At 36.9% G+C, this 25,700-nt stretch overlaps 1 long non-coding RNA gene across 7 annotated transcripts in view; it reads left to right on the top strand.

Moving 5' to 3' along the window:
• The window catches only part of LOC116235935 (uncharacterized), a 352,161-nt gene that overhangs the window by 245,675 nt on the left and 80,786 nt on the right, over positions 1 to 25,700 (top strand). For all 7 annotated transcript variants that reach the window (XR_016468421.1, XR_016468418.1, XR_016468417.1 and 4 more), the window contains one exon: positions 13,650 to 13,783. This is a non-coding gene — a long non-coding RNA (uncharacterized LOC116235935). The remainder of the gene's footprint in view (positions 1 to 13,649; positions 13,784 to 25,700) is intronic.

A 25,700-nucleotide genomic window follows, 5' to 3' on the forward strand; every position in this document is an offset into this window, starting at 1 on the left:
TAGTCAGTCCTTCCTTATATCTTTCCTTCCTTGGAAGACTGAGGGCAAAAGCAAAGGCTGTGTAATAGCCAGGGACATGTCTCAAGGCAGACAGGCCTTGAACACAATAGTTGCTGAGCTGTAACAATTGCTGTTCCCAGCTCTGAAGAAGAAAATCAGATGTTACTGAATTTTTTTAGATCCAGCGATGGTGATTCTGCATAGCACTTCTAATACTACCTCTAAGGAACTTAATTTTGGGATGTTAACAATAACATGTATGGATCAAGGCTATAGGAATTTCTGTGCAAACAGCTTCTCAGGCTTATATTTACAATTAGTTCAGGTAATGCTGATATGCTTAAAGTAAAGACCGTTGGTTGCTTGCTTTTTTTTTTTTTAAAGTGTTTTTGAAGTTGCTTTTAATGCAACTTAATAGTAGTGTGTATAACAACATCTATTTCCTGATCTATTCCTCGTACTCTGCAAGTAGTCTGACTGTAATTTAAAAATATCTCAATCTATGAACTTATTGTGTTAATTTATGATTTCTAGTGCATGGTAAGTGTATTGTATAATGTCCAGTGTTCCATACTAGTGCTCTGTTTAAGCTTTTCTCCACAAAAATAAGTGCTTGAATGTGTGTTTGCAGTGACAGTGAAAAGATTAGTGCTATTTAACCCAGTGATTACTTTTTTTTTTATATGATGAGTCAGAACTACAGAATTTTTGCATCTAGTTTCGCCAAGAAAGATAAGCATAATCTCACTGAAGGCAAACCAATACAGTTAAATTTGTGTGTATGCCTGGCTGTAATAGAAGAATGGTTGTGTATATGGGAACATATACACAAGGGAAGATCAAGGAAGATGGAAAGGATTTCAAGAGTGAGAAGCCATAAGGACAGCAAGTGCAGAGGTTGGCTTGTGGTTAAATCCTGGTTTATGTTTCTGAAAGAAAAAAAAATTCTGTCTATTGTCCATGCAAAGCAGCTATGCTCAAAGAGCTGTCAAGGTGCTCAAACCATTTTCCTAAGGAACATAAATAACAGATCAATTTTGCTTCTATGCATTCTCTTGAATTGCAGTAGAATTCTTAAGAAAAATAGAGAAAAAGCTTAACTGTGTGTATGGGAACTGCTGAGTCACGGCCTGAACCTCTGATTAATCACCTGAGGCGAGCAATGAGTCAGCCCTGGGAGCACAGGTGAAAGAAGTGGAGCCTGGCTCCACTTCTCCTAGACCTATTTAAGAGCTGAGTACCAGTGGGGAAGGATCTCTCTCTCTTCAGAAGATCCACTCCACTGGTCTTTCCTGAGCGAGCCCACAACACGGGTAAGCCTCCTATTTATTCTCTTTGTCTTGCTGTGCCTAACTCTCTTGCTTATTTCATTATCTTAATATTATTTGATTATATAATATTCCTTTATATAATTTTCATTGATTATACACTGTGCCATGCAAATTGTGAGTCTGCAGCCAGGCTGAATTTTACTGGACTGTGAATTTTTTTTCTCAAATCCCACGCTTTAAGCACAGGATCATGTTTACATTTATCACTAATATTCGTGTGAACAGGTCCCTAAGCTGATTAATGGCAAATTGATCTGTTCTTGTGTGTGTATATGTATGTATTGTGCATGTGTGTGTGGATTTTTTTCTTCAAACTCAAACTGTTCCTTTGTCAGCAAGGTCTGAAATGTATCCACTAATGAAAATATGGAAACTGGAAACATCTAAATTATGGTAGCTCTCTTCAGGTTCTAAACTGTATTTTACTTAGTTAAGCTTAATGGATGTTCCTTAAAGCTATTACTTTCTTGGCTCCCCATGTGTCTCATTTGTCTTAAGCTAGCTAAATCAATTATGCATGTCTTCATCTTTGACATAATCTATGAAGTTACCATTTCCCCCGGTATAGCATATTTATCTTCATTTCTTAAAGATTATGCCTGAGTTCTCTATTATCCCGAGTTCTCAACGTTTGTATTTAGCTGTTTTTTTACCTCTCTATATTTTCCTCTGACCTCACTTCAAGGGAATACAAGTCTGTCTTTCCATTGCAGAGTGACATGAGATAACTGTAAACATATTTACATTTCATTCAATGTGCATATGCATATGTTTAATTTGACCTAAGCTTCTTGCCTGAAGGGTATCTGTAAGAAAGCTTTAGCAAAAGGATGCCAACATATTTGGCCTCATTTCCTTCTGCTAAAAAAAATGAAAGCTGCATTTTCTAGGTCCTAATCATGCAGTTTATGAGAAGTTATTAAAAGATAATATTCCAGTCATGCTATTATTTATTTATTTTTTTAAAATTGGAAGACTAATTTCTTATCCATAGCTCTTTTCTCCTACCCTTTTGATGCTGGCAGTCTTACCATTAGTAGCAAGCTTGACACCTGAGCATGAATACTGGACTAAAATTGGCACTAAATAATGATCCCAAAACACAAGTGGGACATGGCATACCTGTTGTGTGAGGCTTTGAAATGGTGGTGACCTGTGGGGACACAGACAAACTCCTCGGTTAGCATGGGCATGGAGGTTACTCCTGGACCATACAGCTCATGGTGGCTTGTGCTGTTGTTGATACAGCTTGAAGAAGTTCTTGAACAAGTCTTAAGCCAAATCCAACGTTTGGAGAAGTGAAGATCTGCATCCTTAACCCTTTCCCTGATGTTTCTGACACTGCTGCCTCTTTCTGCTGTGGCACTGAGGCCTTCTGATATTATGTATAGCTGTGATGTGGCAAAACTTCTGTCCAGAATGCCCCAATGATAGGGGCTGCATAGCTTATTTTGTTCCTCTTCTTAGGGGCAAGTTAAGCACTTACATGTGTAAACTCAGTCTGATAAGAGCCAAACAATGCCTCCATCCACTTATTAAAGAGTGAAATTCTGTCTTGCTGCCAGAGCAATCTAATAGCTGAGAAAAACATGGTTCTTTTAGCTGTTAGCAGAAATTGAAATGGGCATGTTCACATTTTGAGTAGTGATGTGATTTTACTGTAAACAACTACTTTGTCTATACATAACCTTGTAATAGAATAATATTTTAAAAGCAGCTGTATTTTGCTCAGCATTATCCCTTTAGCAGTGATAAATATTTCTTCTTGTTAAGAAATGCCTGAGGTTTTATGCTATTATATACAGTGAGTTTTGGTAACAGTAGCCTGCCAATGCTGTTGGCTAAAGAATGCCATCTGATTTCTTCACTCTCATCAGAAGTATTTGTCAGTTTGGGTTGAAGTCAGTATGTGAGCCTTCCCACTCATATGCAAACGATTAGTCCTAGGAGCTCTTTGACATTTGATTAATGATGAGTGAATCTTCCTTAAAAAGATGTTGAAATTATTTCAATAGATCCTTGATGATATTTGAAAAGTTTTGATTAACACTCCTTTTGGGACAGATTTGGAAGCGTTTGCCAAGTTTTCTCTCCAACACAGAAAAAGAGGAAAATAGCACTTGAAAATGTTACAAATGATTTTTTAGTTAACTTATTTTGGTCAGGATAGCCCTCTTAGAACTGCTTTATTTTTTTTCCATAATTTTTAGGTCTATCAGAAGAGCACCTCAGCTTTTCCTTTATGCTGCAATCATTTTGTGCATAATTTATAGTAAAGATTAAATTTAAAGTAAGGAAGTGTGGAAGTTAAGTTTAAATTGTCCCCTTAATTGACAAAGTTCAAGTTTCTTAGCTGTTGCTGAAGTCACGTCATTGGAGTTAATTTAAGACACATCCCAAGAGATATGAATGACCTGCTGGGTATCTTTAGTTCCTGTAACTGCAATGACAGCTGAAGGTGTTAGTGGTGGCTTAGACCAGACTGATCCACCAGAAAAGTAATTACAGTAATCTTTATCTGCATTTCCTTTAGTGTTGTTCTGTCCTTTTCCATGCAACACCTTGGAATCCATGTCTGTCTCTAGGACTGCTAGCAAGTTGTAAACTATAAACTGCTTTTTTTGACCAGAAATTATTATTTTTTTCTATTCTCAGACAGAAATTTAAACATCAAATGCATGTAAAAATGTTGAAAGGTAAAACTAGTTCCACTGAATTGAACAACAGTGTTCCTTGCTACATTGGTAGGTTCTAGCTTTCAGATGAAGTCTAAAGTAAACCATGCATGTACCATTGCATTATCACTCCTGTGTATTAGAATGTAATCCTTAAAGTGGTATTGGAAAAGTAATGGATGTGAGCTAGGCATCCTAGCTGTGTTTTTTTGTGTAATGTCAGGCAATTGGGGTGCAGTCAACAATTAAGTGGGGATCCTTGTACAGTTGAAATTCCTAGGAAACAAATCTTGTTTGTGATCCAGCCTATAAAAGAGGGCTTAAATACAAAGGATCTCACATGTGTACATCAAAACCTTTATTGCCTAAAAAAAAAAAAAATTCTATCTGCCAAAAACCTGACTGTCTTTACTATTTAATCTTGGTAAAAACTTTATTAATAGTTCTGCATGGAAGAGTGCCATTCCTTTATTTAGATCTCTGATGGGCAGAGGTTGGCTGAGTCATCTCACTGGGTTTAAATATAGCCACTGCTTTTGGAGTCCCTCCAGGCTGACAGGAATTATTGAAAATCAATTCTGAATCTTCAGATGACTCTCTTAATTTGTACTCTAAAGATTTTTTTTTTTTTTTTAATGAAGAGCTTTCTAATTCATGATGGCAGAGGGAAAGGATTGCATCTGTCTTGCAATATGATTAGTTCATACTGGGAAAAAAGAGGCTAATATAGGAGCATTTATAGCTGTTGCTAATAGATCCTCATCATAAGACTACTGACAGCTATTAATATGCTATTATCAGTATTTTTCTTCTTACTACTGTTTGACAAACTCTTGTACCAGACTTTAGGGTGGGATATCTCAGATCTCATACTTTGACTTCCCTGTTAGATTTTCATTTTTCCCTGATTTCATAGAAGTCTTTGTTGGATTAGGAGGAAACCAAGCAAACCATACAAGTTGAAGTGCTTCTGTCTTTGCAGGTTCAAAATAACTCCTTTAGTGACGAGGAGACTCTTGTTCTTATTTCCTAAGAACAAAATAAGTTCAAATTTGTGACCTATTCCAGGGAAGGTGCACTGAGGCTCTATGTCAGATAAATCTTAGCGGGGTGCATGTGGATTCTGGCAAAAAAATGTGAGGGCTCCCTGTGCTTCAGGAATGGGTTTTGTTGGAAATTCAGGATTTGTGTCAGGATCTTGATGATCCCTGTTCCTGTGCTTCAAACAAATGTTTGGGAGTCAGGAGTTTTTGAACAGCACTCAGCTGGGCAAATCTGACTGTTAGCATGACCTTTAACTATTTTTTCCAGCTGGCTGCTGTCACAGTCTCAATCTCTCCAATTCACAGGACAACATATTCTGTTAATTGAACTTCATTTTATGAGTTGATTGCGTATGTCACGGCTACGCATGAACTGGGTGTTAGGAGTTGAGTTAACACTTGTAACTGCCCCAGAAAGAGAAATTATCTATAAATTTGAAATTAAATACAAAATACCTTCTAGATGGTTGATGTGAAGATGATTGGTGGTCCAAATAGAGCTTGATCTTGTACGTAATGGAAATGAATAGCTGCTTAATGTTTTCTTGAAACAGGATCATGCAGTTGTTTGTTGAAAAATCCCCAAACTTCTGCTTTTGTATTATTGTTGATTGTTTTAATTCAATTCTTCTCATTCGTAGAGTCTCAGGAAAAATATCCTTAAAGAAGCCTTCATTAGCAGTGTTTTGAAAATACACAGAAATAGGTTTATGATGGCAGCACATCTGATTGGGGTATCAGGGGCAAGAATTACAAAACTGGGCTAGGATTTGTTAGAGACCTATGGGGATATTTAACAATAGTGATGAACAACTTTACATTTCATTCAAATTACAAAAATATCTGAGATAATTGATAAAAATACTGTGCTCTCTTAGTATACTACAGTACAATCAAGGTAGTTACTCTAAACAAAAAATAGAGCAAAACAATCCTTATGTTTTTCTTGAAATAGCGACATGGGTGCAGCTTCTCAACTGCATCTGTTTTTAATACAATCGCATTATTCTAGCATGTAATTGCAAGAGAGTATATTGTAATATAATATGTTGCTAATAGTGATAGCAAAATATGAACAGCATAACAAAATCAGAAACATTGCAATGGACAGTGTATATATTAAATTAAACCTCTTCCCCTAGGTATTCATTTATTTATTCAAATATGCATTCATTGTTACAAAGCACTATCAGAAAATCAGATGTGACTTCATCTTGCTCTAAGGATTGATTGATATATTTTTAAATGTTATTTACTTTTAATTAACTGGTATTCTGTGTGTTATTTATGTGACCATAACTAACGAAATAGAATCATAGGACCATAGAATTCTTTGAGTTGGAAGCAACCTCTAAGGGCCATCCAGTTTTACTCCCTGCAACGACCAGGGAAACCTACAGCCAGATCAGGTGCTTAGAGCCCCATCCAGCATGACCTTGAATGTGTGATTACTTGTTTTAATTAAATCTTCAGAACAACCTTCTGCGTTTATTTTTTGAGGGTAGTTCTATAATGAATGTAATTATCTCTCAGTTTTAACTTTTCTTAAATAAACATAAAACCCACAAATATCTCAATGTTTCATTTACTGTTTCCTGAAGGACTGAAGTGGCTTCATGTAGCTGAAACTTGAATAACTTTTTCCTTTTGTTTGTATTTTTTTTCATGAAGTATCACAAATAGTGGGACTATGTTTTAATAGTTCACAATAGTTCACATTCTTTGAGAGCTGGTACAAAAATGTAACAATAAGGAATTGCAAATAATTTTTTTTGTTAAACAAAATTGTGCAACTTTTGTCAGAGTACCCCTAAAATTGTAGAAAATCAGCTGAATATCAACCAAATCTTTCAAGCAAGAATATTTGCTTTGGTATTGCTATACAAAACAAGTATAATGGCAAAGCTGCCTTGGAAGGAAGCAAACAGTCTGCCATGATGGATGTTTCTAAGAGGCACCTTCTCTCTACACAATGCAACTGATAGAATTAATTTCTCCTAAAAAAATAAAAAATAATAAAAAAAATGAATTGAATTGAAAATATATTTTAGATAAAATAAGATCTATAAAGTAGAACATAAATTGATTTCAATGCCATAGTTTTCTATTGACAGGCAGTAGAGGAGTGTTTGCATTTCTGCAAAGCTAACATTTACCAAGAACTGTAAAGCATTATCTAAAACTGCAGTAATATGGACGTTTTTAGTACTGTAGCATAAGGTTATAGCTATTGATTTTTCTAAAAATATGAAATCTGGGAATTTAAGTATAAAATGGGTGGTTATGATTTTCTCAGAGTGCTGATGAGGCATTAAAAAGGATTGCATAATTGTGAGTGTCATGTAGTGAAACAATTTTTAAAATGTTGCAACTGAAAACTATAGAGGAAGAAATATTGCAGATGGAACTTCTTTTATAATGTACTTATTATGTCCATTTTATGAAGGCTTCTCCAAAAGTACTGCCTCCTATTTTACGCAAACACAGGTGATGGGTGGTGCACGTCAGCAGTGGCTGCGCTGGGTCACCTCTGCTGGTGCAGTCTTACAAAGTGCAGCACGCAGGCTCCTGTTCATTGCTGGTGAAAAGCACAGCTAATGGTGATAGCTATGTTGAAAAAGAGCAGGTGAGAATTTGCTCTGTCAAATAGTGTTATTGTGCTCTTTGTATCAGTTGTAGTTCCCATGTATATAAATGTGAGGCATTACTTTCAGAACAACCTACATATTTAGTTAGAAACAGACTGATGAACTGATTTGGTTTAAGGCATAGAGGGATAGGATTTGAAAGGGGAATCTGCATTTTAATGTCGTTTCTAAATTTAGTTGCTGCACTACTGAGACTGCAGTGTGCTACTTTATTACTTATTTTGTATAATAAGTAATTCTGAATGTTCTGATTATTTTTGCCATTTGAAAATAATTATATTAAATACCCTAATCATTAAATAATTTTAAGGCTTTATTTTAGCTCTAATTTAGATCCTTTATGTCGGGATTAGAGCCTGTCACTTTTCAAAGGATCAGGAAAGGAACATTTTTTAGGGTTATTAATTTTTTCTCTAGGATAGACATCTCAAAAGTACTCATCTTCCATCAAATAGTGGAATAAATTTAAAAAAATAAAAAAGTATTGGAATAAATTACAGAAATACAGAGCTATTGTGTGATTGCCAGTCACAAGGTTGTTATTAGTTAGGACCTTGTAGATAAATGAATAGGAATTAAATGAAGTAGCATACTTGATTACTCCTTTCAAAAAAATTCCAGACAGCAACAGCAACCAAACTTATTTGTTATCACAGGGATACAATTTCAGGTGTCAGGTAAAGCAGCTGACTGCACTTCTTTCAGAGCATTCTCTCTGTGCCCAGTCATTCACTGCACAAACTAGAAACTATCTACTTACCTTGTTCTGGCTTATTGCAGTGAGCACATAAGGTCAGAAACCAGCACAGCAAAGGGAACTGAAAGACTGGGAATGAGGCTCGTGGGGTGGAGAGATGACCACTACTTAGAGACAGTTGTCTCACTGTGCCTTTTTCAGACAAAGTCTCTCCTGTATCAGTTCCTTAGATGTATCTTAGAAAACCTGTGAGCTCACTCCCCTCGTAGCAATGAGAAGACGAAGCTGGATGTTGTTGAACAGTTTTTCTCCAGTTGTGGCCTTGATTGTTTAAACCACTTTAATCTGGTAATTTATTTTGTCCACTTGCTGGTAATTCAATGAAAACCTTGAGGCAGCTATTGAGAGAAAATAAAGGAAGGGTAAAGTAGCTGGTTTATTCTTCCTTTTCTTGCCTTCAACTCTTAATGCACCCTAGAACTTTATTTTGTTCCAAAATGGAACAACTTAGATTCAATAATATTGCTCCTTTGTGTAAAGGACACTATAATATTTGCCTTCATAGGCTTCTTTGCAAGCTGTTGGTAGATTTGATTTTTAGAAGGAAAAAGAAAAAGTGTGTTGCTGACTTCTGGGAGCTGAAGCTCTGTCTTTGGAAGCTGGGAACAGCTGCTTAGAAATGAAATGGATGCACCAGTCTGAGTGTGCTTGAAGGGTAGGAGGAGCAGAACAGAAGACGTGAATGCCAAGAAGGCCATAAGAACTAATGAGCACTGGCATAAGAAACAATCAGTAGCTATTTCTTAAAACAACAACAACAAAAAGGAATTCAGTTGCTACAAGGTATGGTCTGGCTTCTTTCTGAGATGCACAATGGGCAGTTAAAGAAATACTGTCAGTACTCACGTTGAGCCTAGTGTTTCATTTATCCTCTGTCTGTTTTAAAGTTGGAGTAATGGAAGTCTTTATCTTAGGAGACAAAGGGAAGGGATGGTGTTGTCCTGATGATTCCAAATCATATTCTTGAAAACACTATAGGCATCTTCAATGCTCTTATTTGGAAATGTCAAATAACACCCAAAATGGTTGCTATTAATGTAGAGGTATATTTTCTTTCTTTGAATGAGGACTTTCTTTAAAGCAGCTGCAGGCTGTGTTTTTGGGGGAGTGAGGGAGGGATGAGTTGGTAGTGGATATTTCTGTTCTGTAAGGTTTTGTTTTATTTTTATCGTGTTCTTCCTTTGTTGCTTCTAGTTGCATGGTTTATGTTTTAGTGAGTTCTCTTAGTTCTATTCATTTGGCAGGGTGAGGCACTGAGAGAAAATTACAAAACATAAGTACAAAAGTTACTCAAGATCAGTCAAATTGTGTCTGTAAGGGTGTGTGAAGGTCAGCTAAAAATTCACATAAGTGAAAGTGACATGGTGAGGGGAGCTGAGAGGCTGGCGAAGGGCTGCATGGGCCTGGGGACGTCCTCTCTTTCTCTATCCCCAGCAGCTCCTGGTTGTGCACCCCAACTCCCATAGCACTAATGATCCCAGCTCTCACAATTTTGCAGTTGTCCTGTACCCCCAGCTAGAGAACTGAAATATGGCCTTTGTCTAAACTCAAAGCTAAGCTTAGAGTTCAAGGAATGCTTTAAAAATCATTAATTTTGAGCTCAAAGAAAATGTAATTTTCAGGAGGTGCTGTGCTGTCTTGTGCTGCTTCATCAGCTCTGATCATCAATTTAGCAAGGCAAAAGAAAGTCTATTCTAATGACTTTTATTGCATAGATTGTGCTGACTCAGTGATTGAACCAACTAAGTTAATTTGAGAGGGACATTAAATTGGGTGGAATTTGAGGGATTTTAGTCTTCTAAGCCTCAGTCCCTCAGGCTTCACACAAAATGAAGCACATAATCAGCTTTCAGTAAGCACTCGTTTCCATTAATCATAAACTATAGGCAAAGTTGGAGCTTACAAATTTAGGTCTCTTACTGTTGTTTCATGTTAATGACTATTATTTCTTCTTCCTATTGTATACAAGTCTTTCACAACTGTGTTAGCACAGATGGCGAAAATCCCTAGCAGAAAAGTAATCAGCATTTGTGAACATGATGCATTCAAAATAAATGACAGAGGAGGGAAAATGCATTGCTTGGGAAATTAGAAAGAAGATTAAACAATAATAATGCATGTAAACACATCCTGGGAAGCAGGCTGCAGCTTTGTTTTCACCGCAACTCAAACTTCAGTATATGTAACCTTCTGCTGAATTTATTGACAAGACAAGGAAGTAAGCTACATTAAAATTGGAGAGCAACTGGTTGAATATCAATAATTCATAATGTTGTGGTTTTGTTTCCTAAAGCCTGTTATAGATTAGACCGTTCTGTGAAGAAAAAAGGATGTGCTACTCTACAGATTTTAATTATTGTACTTTAACTGAAATAGAGCTAAACATTTGACCTATTCGCAAGCATGATGAACAAGCATTCTCTATTAGCTGGAGGACCAACAGTCTTAGGTTTAACCTCACTATGTGCTGCCGATTATTTGAACTCAAAACAGTAGACTCAGTATCATTCATAAACCTGTCACAGAGTTTATGGTAGTGCAGCACTCGGGTTTAAACAGTACTTTGGCCACTTTGCTTCTCATGATAAAGTAAGCAACTCGAGGCCAATTACAAGGCCCATACTGCAAAGATAATGTCTGAGTGACCAAGTTAAATAAGGATGACTTCTAGCTTGTTCCTTAATTCTGATAGTCACAACACGAATTAAATGCTAAAACTGAACCCATGCTCTAATTAAACCCTAAAGTTAAAACTTTTTTTTAAAGAAAAGGCTTTTTCCTCTACTTTCCCTGTAATGTGCTTCTAGCTTTTCCCAAAAAAGGCCTGTTCCCTTGAGTGTTGGCTAGTTGAGATATGGAAATTCTTTGTGGTTGTTGGTCTGGAGAAAGCAGGCAGCAAGGAGAAGTGTGAAAACAAAGAGGAGTGATTTTTCCCCAGGATCTGACGTTAAATCCAGGGAGTTCAAGTTTGCATTTTTGTTTGATAAACAGTAAGGAAAGCTGTTAGAAGCATCCACTTAATTTTCTTTCAGCATTTATTGCTGCTTGTTTGTGGTGATAACAGATGGAAGATAATGCACACGTATGTTTGTTAGGTGAGCATAAACCATTTCTAACATGGGCTTTTTGCAGCTTTGCACAGGACAGGTGGTTGCCTGATGGCAAGTCAGCATCGTGTTGTGCACCTTAATGAGAGCCTTGGAGCTTAGGGAGTGTGATAACTCTAACTTGAGAAATAGTGAGCAGGGGAGAATACTTTCATATGAAGAGGTAAACTTTGTTGTGGATACATGCTTCAGCTCTTCCTTGCTTGTATTTGTGAATAATGGGAAAGTTTCTTGCACTTCTTCCTTTCTCTCCTTTCCTGCTAGCTGATGAGAAATACATCTATATAGCTTCCATTTTCTGGGTAAAGAAATTAAGGATTATGGTTGAACTTAATGAACTACAAAGATTTCCTGTATTTATGTGAGGATGTTCAATTCCATTTTGGCATTTCAGAATGGCTGATGTTGGCAGGGACTTCCGGAAGTCACCAGATTCCCCTATTCAAGCAAGGGCATCTAGAGCAGCTGTCTTGGAGAATTTGAAAATCTCCAAGGATAAGACTTTACAGCCTTTGTGAGCAATGTCTTCTGCTTAGACACTGCACAGTAGAGCACTTCTTTCACGCTAATACATATATTATTATATATATACTAATTATTAATACTTACATATATTTTAGTGTGTGTGTGTATATATATTAAAGGAGATTAAAGTGGCTATATATACTAAAGAAGATGTGAAGTCTTGATCTTTGCAAAGTTGTACCTAAAACTTATTTGGTGGTCATGACTTGTTCTGCCCGTAAATGGGAAATGATACTGTGTACCCTTGTAGGGGCAGGAGGTCTGGAAAGAATACTTCATCAGTGCTCCTTTGCTGGTGCATCGTGTTTGAGTTTGTCTCCAATGTTTTATATATTATATATAGATGTTTTCTCTACATTATTGAGAAATACTGTTTAAATGCTCATATCATTTTATACCATTGGTACTATTTCATGTTCAGTAATATTTGGTCTAGAGGAGATAATTTGGTGGGGGGTTTTTTGTTTTTTGTTTTTTTGCAGTTTTGGTGAAGTGTCGTTGAAAGGTGCTTGATCAGTATAAATAAACTGACTGGTTTACAAGTTTAAGGCACAACTTGTATTCAGTATTCAATGCTCTATCTTCTCCCACAAGATTCTCTAGTAGATGCTTCACCTATTTTGCAGCTGCTTCTGTAAATTTCACAAGGCAGTATTTCCAATCTCTTAGGTGCTTTCCCACTTGTGAAGTGCTTAAATTGTTACATGTTAACATGAAAGAATTAATAGGCATACGAATGGTAGATTTAAGCTGCCTTTTGGAATTTTGGTGATGAATAGTTTTATAGGAAGTGCTATGATATATCAACATTCAAATTCTTCTACCAGGTGACTATTGTTTTCAGTAGAATGAAGAAAAACTTTGAATTTTCTAAAACAGCGCTTTACAAAATGATAATTTTTAATGATTAAAGAAAATAGAAGAATATTTGACTTCTTGCTCTAATGGATGTAAAGCCCAAGTCCTACTCTCTTTTAAATAAGGTCACTGGATTTTGTTATTAAATCAAAGCTAGTACTCTCTTGGCAATTCAACATCAGAAACTTTATTTCCAGAATATTTGATATAGCTTGATCTTTTCTCCCAGGTATAGGAAGGAAATATTCAGGGTATGAGACTGTTGCAGCCATCTCTTTCTCTCTCAGCTGACTCATTTATGTATCTTCACATATATATGAAGATAAGTTATGTTTTTTCCTCACTGCTGTACTTGAAATGTGCTTAATCTCACAGTTAGTGAGTTGCTGTCTTCCAGCGTGATGTTTTTTTCCCCCCATACGGTTTTACACCTTCTCATACCGTTGTTTTGCCTCCTCAATTCAGGAGGTGCTAGCTGTCACGGTCAGAGCAGTCTCACCTCTCCCGGTAGTTTTACCTTTCTGCCTTGCTTAGCTCTCTCAAGTTTCTCACGAGTATTTTTTTTGCAACTTAGCAGTAGTCTCACATATCCAAGACAAGTTTGCCCTGCTGAGCTGTATAAAAATTAACCTTTGCTCCTGGCAAGAGGTTTACAAAAACTTGTGATAAAGATGATTCATGTTCTGTTAATCTATTTGTTTTCAGATATGGAAGATCTGAACTGGTGCTCCTTCACTTCTTGATGCAGGATCTCTCCGCAAGTGCTGTATGTGAGTCTTTCCCTTAAAACTTGGAGCACTGCATAAATTCTGCTGGTCCAGAGGCTCAGACTGCAAAAGGTAGGACAGCTATTTTCATTGGAAAGTTTAAGTGTTCTCTGAAGTTTTTATGTGCTGCCTGTTGTTGCCATTTTTAAAAACTCTTATAAATCTTTTAATTAGAGCTCTTTGAGATCACACGTGCTGAGGGAACAGCATGGAGTTGCACTGAGGAGGGTCAGGCTGGGTGAGAGGACAGTGTTCTGCCCAGAGGGCAATGGGCATGGAATATGCTGCCCAGGGCGATGGGCACAGCCCTGAGCTGCCAGGTCTCAAGAAGTGTTTGGACAATGTTCTCAGTTATAAGGTTTGAATTTTGGGTGGTCCTGTGTGGAGACAGGAGTCGGACTTGATCTTTGAAGGTCTGTTCCAACTCAGGATGTTCTTTTCTGTGATTATGACTGTAAGATAATTCCAGGTAATCAGTATTCTAACACAGTAAATATACTGCTTGTGATTATCTTTGATAAGGATGATAGTTAAGGTTTTTCCATAACTGTCTTAGGACTGTAGCACCTCTTCTATGAAGACAGGCTAAAGGAGCTGGACTTGATCAGTCTGGAGGAGGCTGCATGGAGACATCATTATAGCTTTCCAATATTTAAAGGGAATTTATAAACAAGAGGGAAATAAACTTTTTACATTGGTAGATAGAGATAGGACAAGGGGGAATGGTTTTAAACTAAAGGGAAGATGCATTAGATTTCAAGGGGCAGTTTTTCACTGGGAGGGTGGTGAGGTGCTGGCACAGGCTGCCCAGAGTGTCTGTGGGTGCCCCATCCATGGAGGTGTTCAAGGCCAGGTTGGATGGTGCCCTGCATAACCTGATCTAGTACGTGACCTAGTGGTTGGTAACCCTGCCTGTGGCCAGGGGTTAGAACTTGATCCTTAAGGTCTCCTCCAACCTAAGCCATTCTGTGATTCTGTGTGTGACACTGAGACTTTGTAACTTAATAAATAAAAGCTAATACAGCAGAAGTTGAAGGCAGGAGTAAAGGATGTAACCTTGACTTCTACTTCAGCATTGTGGGTTGATCACAGTTATTGTAGCTCTGAAATTCTCCAGATGCTTTTAATGAGAGCTATTAATTCTACTTTCTTTAATGACATTAATTGTCCAGTACAGGACGCAAACGGCTTGCCCTCAGAGAGAAGATTCATGCCTTGTTATAATCAGTATGAAATTCTTTCTGTCATTTATGCAATTGTGCTTTCTTTTCTTTTCTTACTGGTAACTGTATAGAACGCACCAGCCAACACACCATATCGTGCTAGTATCTCTCAACTGTTATTGGTGAATGGGTATCAAACCATTAAGCTTGACTAATGTTAAGCTAAAGTTATTTCATTTTACGACTACACCCTATGGAATTTTTCTTGTGTTATTTTACCTGTTCAAGGGATACACAATATATAGAAAAGAATATTTATTCCCCCTTTTCTCCCCTTATAGAATTTGAAACCAAAAGTTGTGATGAGGAACTGACGGTCCATTAAGGCATCTTTTGAAAGTATTATACCTTTTGATCATGCAAGGAAGATTTTTTTTCTTCCTTCCTACTAGATAAGAACGTATTTAGCCTTGGGGCCATGCAGCAGATACTGTTTCAGTTTTCTGGTCAGGATGCATGCCTGCTAATTGAAGAGTTGGTCAGAAGCACTTAAATCCAAAATGTGCCTAGCTGTTCTTGAGGAAGTTCAAAAACAATTCTTGCCTTGTGAAATTCAATCCCCATACAAAGTGATTCTGGGAAGTCTATCAGACTTTCACAAGCTGGTTCAAAATGACAAGAGGTGAAGTACTGTGCTGCTGGGTTTTGTTGGAACCATCTCCAGCTGCTCAAGTAAGGAAGCCTGGAATTATGTAGAACTCTCAGATATAACTGACATAACTGCTTTCTTGAATCCCAAGAGAAACATTTAATTGGGAACCTACATTAATGTTTTTCCTTTTTTTCTCCATTAGACAGCAATAAATTTTCTGTGTAATTAGATAGTCAATGTAGCTTGATCAAAGAGAAATTTAATATCTTTCAGGTGCATTTGATTGGCCTCTACTGGGTTTTAGAAGTGTTGTGTATAATTCGGATACTCACTGTATAATGTGAGCATGCAGCATTTGTAGAAGCATGTTTTTCTTAGAAGTGCTGGTTTGTTTTGACATATTTCATTCCTTCTCCACATCTGGAAATAAGTTGGAAGAGAGGACTGGTTGATCAAAACAAAATTACAATTAGAAATTGATTTTTCTGGATTTTTTTGCCGTTTATTTTGATTTTTTTTTTTTGGTAAAATATAGAATTAGGAAATACTTTTTTTAAAAGTGAATTTCTTCCTCTTATAGTAGTATTTTGATTTTTTTTTCTTAAACAAATGCAAGGCAATAAAAGATAAAACAAGATACAGAGGAAAAGGCTGTACTGCCTTACACCCTTTTCACCAACTAGTGCTTATGGTTCTGATGGGATTTAAATGAAGAACTGAATTCTCACTTTGAAGAAACTGAGATATACCCAATTTCTAAAGACACTTAATTCATCTTTTAGAGTTGAGCTATTTTAGACTAGTGAGAAATGAATTTTTTGAATCTGTCCTAATGAACCTGTTCTAACCCCTTGGGTTTCCATAAGAAATGTAAATATTCACTTAGTTGGGCAGAATGAATTAATGAATTAGAGATTATGGAAATGGAGCCCTTGAAGTATTTCTCCAGCAAGTGAGACCTTAAGATTCAGTCTTACGGTTCCTGTGGGTATTCAGTACTTTTCCAGAGGGGATAAACCAAAACAGATATCACTGAGAATATTTGTCATCAGTATAAGATATGGAAATCAGAGCACTGTCCTTGCAGATCCTTCAGATGATATAAAGGTTCTGGGAATACAGTCTCAAGACAAAAAGAGGAGAAGAGTTGCTTTATCTTTTTCTCTTTGTGAGTTTTGCATTATTTTTTTTCCCTCTTTTGAGGACTAAATCACCGAAAGTGGTGAGTTGTCAAGGTACTGAATAGGAAGCAACATCTTTAGTTTTAAAGGTTTTTGCTAAGGGTATGCATTGGAGTGAAGAACAGAGCACAGTTAGAAGTTACAGGTGTAATGAGTTGTTTGAAAATGTGTACCTGTGAGTAGACTCCTTCTATAAATTGAACTCCATGTGTTACAAATGAAAAACTGTTCCCATGTCTCTTCATTCACTGAGTCATTAGAATTTTCATTTGAACTAGTTTGTTGCAAATAACATTGATCATGTAGATAAAACAAAGCTTTTGTGCTTGTTGCAATTTGGATTTTATTTTGCTTTTGATTCCAATTCAGGCTCAGAAATCTCATTTTTTATGGACAATGTATTTTGCTTCTGTTTAGATAAGCACAAGGAAAATTAGATTTTTTGTGGAGCTGTCTCTCTCTTTCAGAGTTGCAATCAAGATATTAAACAAAAAAAAAAAAAGAGAAGCAATATTTAAGGAAACTCCTTGTCTAATAAATTCTGGAGAGGGTTAGGTGGTGAATCTTGTGTTAGTGATGAGGGATGGTTGGAGACTTCAGACTGAAGATATGAATGTAGCTGCATAATACAACCACTTAATTGCTGCCTTGTCGACAGCAGATAATTTTATTTATTCTTCTCTTTAAATTTCAAAAAGTAAAGAACTTTAAGGGTGTTTTTCACATATATGGCATATTTCAGGTCAAATGTGAATGAGGCTGATGCACTACTGAGAAATACTTTGAGGGTGACTGAAGATAGTGAAATAGCCAAAACTAAGCACATAAGGAAAACAAAATATTTTAACTGTCAACCCTTTCAGGAAATTTGAGCTGAGGATGCTGAACAGTCTATTGGCCTATGGCTGGCTAATTAAATGCTCAACTAGTGAATCTTTGAAATCAGCATTAGTGTGAAGCTGACTCTAAGGTGCTTGGTAGTATTCCCGGTCTTACTGTGTAATCTTAATAAGATCTTGTTTCAAGCACTCAAATTTAATAGTCTCATGCAGGGGATGTGAAAGGCTGACTTCCAATTTGATGTGGCCTCCTCTAAAGGATACGACATAGTGATATCATTAAGCCTTTAGTGAAAGGATGTTAAATGTGTATTGGTTCCTGTGATGAGCTTAGCTGTATAAAGGTGAGGTGACAAATCATCTGAGTAATTCCAAATACATAGTAACTTTTACTCCCTGAAACGCTCCCTAAGGAGTTATTGAATTCAAAAGGTACATCCAAAGAGTATTTAATCATAAGTGCATTACAGCAAGAAAATACTCTTGAATGTATTGTTTCTGATATTCTGACAATGTGTTTTTGCCTTGTTCTGTACTATGCTGATACCATTACTTATTGCTCGTTATGTTGGTAGAGTAGGTGTGTTTGTTTGTTTCCCTAGTAGTGATGTTTGTTGTTTTTTATTTGATTCATGTACCTTACTGAAGAGATGGCAGTTGGCTAAACAGATGATTATGGATATGTGTCAGCGCTCAGTCAAGTTAGAGAGCTCTCACAGTTTCTTCTAGCATCAGAATAGTTCTCTGAATAGTTCTCCAAATAGTTCTGTTTTATGGTGTTCAACATACATCTTTATATACCATTCACTTACAAGCCAGGAATTCCTGTCCCTCTAATCAGCTAATTGGCCTAGCTTCTCCCAAAACACAGTGATAAAGGATGAAAGGTTCCTTAAGTGTGGTAAGATTAACAATGCATACAAAAAGAACCTCCTGTTTACCCTTAGATGCAAACAGATACCATTTGCTTTCTGTCTTATACTCCAGACTCCCAAGGTTTCACAGTTACAGGGTCCATCAAGGAGTATAATAAACTCTTTGCTGACTGCTCACAGCTACATTTTCCCCCACAGATATGCACTGTGGGCAGTGGATTTCCTTCCTCAGACGCTTAACTGGAAGCAACCATCTTATGGAGGCTGGGAGAGTTTCTTTTCCTTCTCTCTTTCCAAGAATGTTTCTTATAAGCTAAGGACACAAATGTGTCAGTATTTTGGCTGCCACAGTGACAGCTCCAGCATTATAGAGCTACAGAGACTCACTGATGAGGCATTCTTGCTCCAACTACAAGAAGTGCTGCATTCACAGGCTCTCATTGTGATGAGGGATTTCAACCACCCGAACAAGGCTAGACAAGGAGGCTAGAACTAGATGATCTTTGAGGTCTCTTCCAAACCAAGCCATTCTATGATTCTTTGTTGTTCCCTTACACATTAGTGAAAAACACCTATCAACCTTCAGGAGAAGTGGAAGGGTGAGCATGTTTTTTTTCTGTCTAGGATGGCCCAAGTCTGTTTCCCTTCTTTATAATTTAAAGCCTGGATGACTGTTTGTTACACTAGGTGAGGGAGGTTGCCATCAACAATATCAGAACTGCATCAGGAAAAAGCATTTGTTGGTGGCTGCTTTGGTCTGCACAGATAAATGAATCCTCAGCTTGGTCAAGGGGGAAAAGAATCAAGGAGGTAGTAATGAGAGAAAAGCTGACTGGTGGTGAAGGCTTCCCTTTTGCATTGGATTCAGTCCAAACTTGAACTCTCAAAGACTGTGAGCTGAAGGCAGGCACAGAGCAATCCAGACTTCCTGAAGGTAATCTGCAATTTTTAAAGAATTTCTTGCAGTTAGCTACTTCTGTCCTAGGCATTAATCATGAATTAATGTACTACAGCAAAGGTATGAGGTGTTCTACAAAAGCAACAAGGTGAAAGGAACCACCTGCCTTAACCAGTGACATTGATTTAAAAACCTGATTCATTTTTTATCTATCTTTGTAATATGGTTTGAACTTGTTCTGCCATTGTTAGAAATCGTCTTCTTTCTTTGTATACCTTTATGGCATAACTCTTGCTATCAAACCTTCTGACCGTAACGTGAGCTAGAGCTGTAGAAGGAAGCAGAAGTACTATTCTGGAGGTGGTTTCTTTCTTCTTACTATTAACTTGTATAAGTATTTCATGAGTGTTTCAAATGGCTTTGTAAAGCAGAGAAAAATTGCATGTCACTGAAAGGCAAAACAACTATTTTCAGTAGGAAAAAAAAATTTCCAATTGCATTTTCTCTCTTCTTGATTATAATTCACAGGGCGAGAGAAATTTAACTACATTGCGTAAATACAGCATTTTAGCAACTAGTCACATTTAGCAATAGGATAACATGTAAAAATCTCTGACTTGAAGAAAAATGTCCAGTCCATTTAAAATGCCCTGTAAAACAGTCTAGAGGAATGCAGCTACATAAAAAAGAATTCATATACTTTAGAGAATGAGTGTTGTATGATGAGTTGGCTTGTTTTTGTATTGTTTTTGTTTTGCTAATTGCATGCCAAGTATGGAGGTTTTCTTGAACTGCTGAAATACTCCCTCTCCATATCAGCAATCTTGATTGTTGAATTAATAATGGAAGAGAAGTTCAGCCAAAGCTGGGATAATCATTTCTGTCTCAAATCACTTATTTTGCAGCTTTCTATTGTTATGTGGCAAATCATCTGTTGTGCTGAAATTACATGGGTGTAAATAATTCTCTGTGCCAAGATATCTTGTTTCTATACAAGCCAGCTGTTAGAAAGCTGTAAAGACTCCCATTAGCTTATTAGTTAAAGCTCCCAAATTCAGATCCTGAAGGGTGGCTACCCTTCAGTTAAGGAAGAGAATTGGATCAGCAAATGCATCATGCTGAGTTTCACCACGGCATCTTCTGTTTCATGATTACATTTAAATGCTAGAATTCTTATGTATACTCTTAAGCACACTATGTACAGAATTATGAAGCAGGAAAATTTGAACATGTTAAAGCTTCATAGTAGTATGTTGCCTGTTCTTCAAAAATAGCCCTTGTATTTGAAATAAATTTGTTTTAAACAGGCTAATATTTGATGGAGTTATTCACCTGTCTCTGACCTAAACGCAGCAGGGAGGGTGGACTTAAGGAAGGCCAAGAGAGCTCTTTATCATGATAACTTTCACCATTTCAATTACTTAAATTAGCTTCCATTGCAAATTTCCTCGGAATAGGATTTCTGAGTGAATGTCAGTGCTTGAAACTGTTGGCAGCAGCAAAATTGTTCTGTGAAAATGAGGGGAAAATGAAGAACTATTTGTTTATACCTTAAGGCTTTGCAACCTCCTGTGAGAAATTAAGTATTATTCAGATAAGAGAGTTATTTAGTCATTCTTATCAGCTGCCTTTTTTTCCTCTCAAATGCGGTCAGCAGCTGGAGGTCAGCTGTCTGATTGCTTTTTTTTTTTTTCTAAAATAGTATGAATATCAGAAAACAGACCAAAAACACTGGTAGAGTTAGGATATAAAGGTAGCTGACATAATTTGTACGTCATAGAGAATATGTTGTCTGGTTCACAGGAACAGGGAAAATTTATTTCTGTATTCCTATGTTAATGCTGATTCCTTTAAGAGATGGATGCATCAAAGTATTTCTGGCTGTTGTTTGGAAAGAAAATAGAATCACTGAGATTTCTTTATCTTCTACCAAATTCTTGATTTTTATTTTTATGGAGTGCTCTCAAACAATATCCAGCATATCTTGATGTGTGTGTATTTTTATTTTTATTTGTTTTGGCTTGCAATTCATGTTGTTACTTGAAACAAAAGCTCTAAAATCATTTAAACCTCTATTAAACTTTCAGACTGAAAGTTGCTAAGAAATTCTATTTAATTATTGTGTGCACGTGTATTTGTGTGTGTATGTGTATATATATATATACATACATATATATATATATGTATGCATACATCTTGAACTTTTCCTTGAGAGGGATGCAGTTGCTGGTGCAGCAGTCCTTAAACCAGGAAGAATTTCAAATCTCCATCATAACTCTCCAAGTTAGTTACCATGGTGATTTCTATCACTGTTTTAGAGGACAAGATTTCTATGGAAACAATTTTTACTCAGCCTCTTACTGTGTGTGTTCTTTGTCATCCCCTTCCTAAATATTTCAGTCCGTTTGCTGGATTTGATCAAGAGAAGGTGATTGCCTTGTTGTGACTTGTTGGGTTGTTGGTTGTTTTGCTTTTTTTTATTATCTTCTTTAAAAGGCACAGATGTTCTTAAGTGATGGTGAGAGTACACAGGGTAGTGCATACCTCATAGATTCCTTCAATTGAAGGTGACAGTCTGCTCCTGTGTTTCTGGAAGGGCAACTGTAAATAACAAAGGAACAAATATACTCAGCTTTGACTCACTGCTTATCTGCTCTGCTAGTAGAAAGAATAATTTCGTGTCTAAATGAGCACATTTATTGTATTCTCTGGGATGCAATATCAATTCTGATAACAGGGCAGCTCATGGTGCTCTTTAAAATCTTTTTCTTCTTCTTCGAAGTGGAATCAGTCTCTCTCCAGAAATGAAATGTGATTAAAAGAAGAAGTTATGTGATGTTTTATGTAATGTTCTTGGGAAGGATAGCAATGGAAGTAGTATGTTCAGTAATCAATTCAGTTCCAGTTCATGTCAGTGCAGCCTGTTCCAATCAACAGAACCACACAAGTGTTAGCAGAGCTCTTGGTGCTCCACAGGAGCAGTAATTTAAATGTTTATCTTTCTAAAATAATAACAACTAAATCTGCTGATAGCTTAAGATATAATTGGGTTATGACAGGGTATATGAAAACAGTCTCTATGAGAATTGCTTTTTTAAGATTTGTATCATTGTTGGCAGTATAATGCAATCGTTTCTAGTGGTTCTACTGCATCTATCAGTTGATATTGCCTCTTGAGATCATGCTGTTCATTAGCCTTGAAATATCTAAGCATAAGTTCTTTTTCAAGAACTAAACTGCAAAACAAATCAAGTCTAGAATACATTTTCTCAACATTATCACTCTATGTTTTCCTAGTCATCTTAGAAATTTTGGACTAAGGAAACAAGTTAGGCTTGTTCAAGCATCAAAACCATGATCCCCCATTTAAAACTGTTAAGTGGAAAAATGAGTTTATTTTCCAAGAATGTATAAAATAGGCTGTGAACTATGTAATGGTGTCCTGCTTGTTCCCCTTCTAGTTTCTCCTTTGGCCTGGCCATTTCGCACAAGACTTCGTTCAGACAGGCAATGAGAAGTCCAAGGCCCCGCTCAGGATTGATAAGACTGTCTTGCTAAGAGAAATAGCAACCATAAATCTGTCTCACATTGGAGGGCTGAAAAAAATGACCATCAGACACAGGATTCAGCAACTGAGAACCATTTGAACATGGGCTAGTACACAGTTGACCATACCATGATTGTGTGTCAGCCATCTTAGGCCATTAAGAGTGAGCAGCCACTGAGCCCCTCCAACATGGCAGTAAGCTGCACACTAGGATCTCTCCTCGCATAGGGATGCCTTTCAAGGCTGTGCCTGCACAGAGATTCCCTATAGCTTGACATCTTGCATTCAGATTCTCATTCATTCAGAGCCTCATTGAGTGATTAATAGCTTTAAGGTTTCTTAGCTTTGCTAAGGTTATATCTTTGTGCACATGTAATCACTTAAACATAAACCGTTAAACAAGTCTGAGACTAGGACTGCTTTCAGCTGCATGCAGGTTTCCTCTGAGAAGGAGTTTAGAAAGAAAAGGGGTTCAATCTGAACCTTGTGACTCAGTGGAGCCTCTCAGAGAGGAGTGTTTGTTGTAAATAATCAAGGGTACCTTGCCATTGCATATCTTTTTAAGTCAGTTCTCTTTATTAAATCACTATATTGTATCAATAAATATGTTTCCCACTTCTCTCTCAGAATTGAAATGTAGTTTCCAACCACACAGTGCTTGAGCTGCATTAGTTGTCAGTTATTAGACTTAAATGATTTTTCTTTGGCTTAAGTGGATTACTTTTTCTGTATTGGTAATACTAGATTTCCTACTGAATTTAATAAATGCAATTCAGAAATAGTATGTCAGATTTAGATTTAGATGCCCATGCCTGACCTGGCAGGGTCTTCCTACAAATAATTCTACTGGAATTGTTTTGTTTATTGTGTAGATATAATTTTTTAAGGTCACCTTGATGAACAGCATTCTAGATAGCAATTTGATGTGGTTTCACCTGGAAGGAGTGGAACTGACTTCAGAGTAGCATAAGGGTGTGCCTCACTCTTCCTCCTTTTGGTAGTTTTATCTATTAGTCACCCTGAAGGAGCTCTGCCTGGCCAGCACAAACAGGTTGAAGCCTGCAAAACTTGGTCCCAATGTTATTCTTCCCGGGTTTCATATTTCTTATGGCTTGCTTCAAAAATAGTTACTAACTGGTGGTTAAGTGGATTTCATCCATTTTGCCTTTTTCTTCACTCTGTTTGAAATCTTCCTTTGGTCTCCTTTTCTGTTCTGTTGTCTTAAAACAGAAAACTTTTTGTTTGTTTCTGTTTTGTTGAGTCCAATCAGGTAAACCTAAACCTTTTCTCTTTAGCCTCTTGTCTTGTTTTCCAAGTATTTTATCTCATTGTTATAGAGAAGTGTCACCCCAAAATGAAACCCATCATATTAAACTTTGACCAGATTTTTAAAATTGTTGTATAGCTTTGTTTTGCTGAAGCCAAATCAAATCTAGATGAAGAAAGTAAGCAAAAAGAATGCTGAAGAAACACACAATCTACTCTCCTTTTTCCAAACAACCATTTGAATTAGCTTCTTTGCTTCTCATCAATGAAGAAACCTGTTAACAAACTTGAAATAGCTGTGGTTATTCCCTAGCAAAGCTGTGCTGACTATAGAACTACTGTTTGGTTTTGATTTTTTTTTTGTTTTGTTTTACACAGTTGTAGATTTCTACAAGAAAAGAGAGGAAGACAAATCCCCTTTTTGAAGCAAGTTACTACTTGGTTACATACAGATAGATAAAATTCAGGACACAACTTCTGTGTCCAGAAATTGGCTAAAATAGATACATATCACATTGTCAACTGATGTTTCTTTCAGGCCTCTGAAGCTTGCCCAATGATGCTCTCTTTTCTCACTTGATAATTTTAGTCTTCAAAACTGCTGGCACACTTTGGTGTGTTATGTGTTACTGTTAAAACTATTTGTTGAATGCAAAGATCATTCCTAAAATAGTTGCATATCATTTTCTCCCACCTTGCCATTCAACTTGCTCTGTATAATACTGAAGCTTAACATTCATGGCATGATAGTTTGTTGTTTTTTTTTTTTTAAGAGTTTGTGAACTTGCTCTTTCATAAGCAAATTGTGGTGTCCAGTGCCTCTTGGGTGTTTTTGTTTGTTTGTTTTCCAAGTGATTTTCAGGTCTTTCTAGTCAGTGATCAGATTCTGTTAGAGACTTGCAGCATTAAGTGTGCAAGGTGATTGCTCTTCAGTTCAGCTGCTTTTCCTTGCACACTCTAACAGCAAAAGCCTTGAAGGTTCTGCCAAGTGACATGTACTATATAGATCAAATTGCATTAGTGTTGTCTGAAGAACTTCCTTCTGCAGCCTTTCTCCTCCCACATTTAATAACCAAGGTGAGTTGTGAGGAGAGAGGAGACTGAAGATTTGCATTGCAGGCTTGGTTTTTGTTGGCCTCTAAAAATTAAGGTCAGGACCTTGAAGTTATTGCCAGTATTAGTATGGTAAATAAAAAGAAGGCTCCTTAGTCTCCGTAGGAGACCTATGTCTCATAGACTCTGTGAGCTAAGTTTTCAGACTAAGAGACCACCAAGCTGGTGCAGTCACTGGAAGAGGTTGCATGAGTCAGTTACTTGCAGAACACTAATGCGTAGGAAGGCAATGTGCTTCCAATCCACTCATTTTTGTAAGTTGTTTAGTAAGACTAATCAGCATTTCATGTTGGATGGACCAAGATGTCATGACAGTAATTACTACTTTTAAGCATTTTATTGCACAGTGTTTAGGGGACCACTGCAGAGCATGTTTCAAATAGCATGCTCACAAGGTAGATAAAAAGGTAACTTCTCAAGGAAATGAGAAATGAAAGTCTGCTTAGGCACTGAAG

The sequence above is a fragment of the Phasianus colchicus genome, chromosome 7 (genome assembly GCF_987193195.1).
Source record: "Phasianus colchicus chromosome 7, bPhaCol1.hap1.1, whole genome shotgun sequence".
NCBI lineage: Eukaryota > Metazoa > Chordata > Aves > Galliformes > Phasianidae > Phasianus > Phasianus colchicus.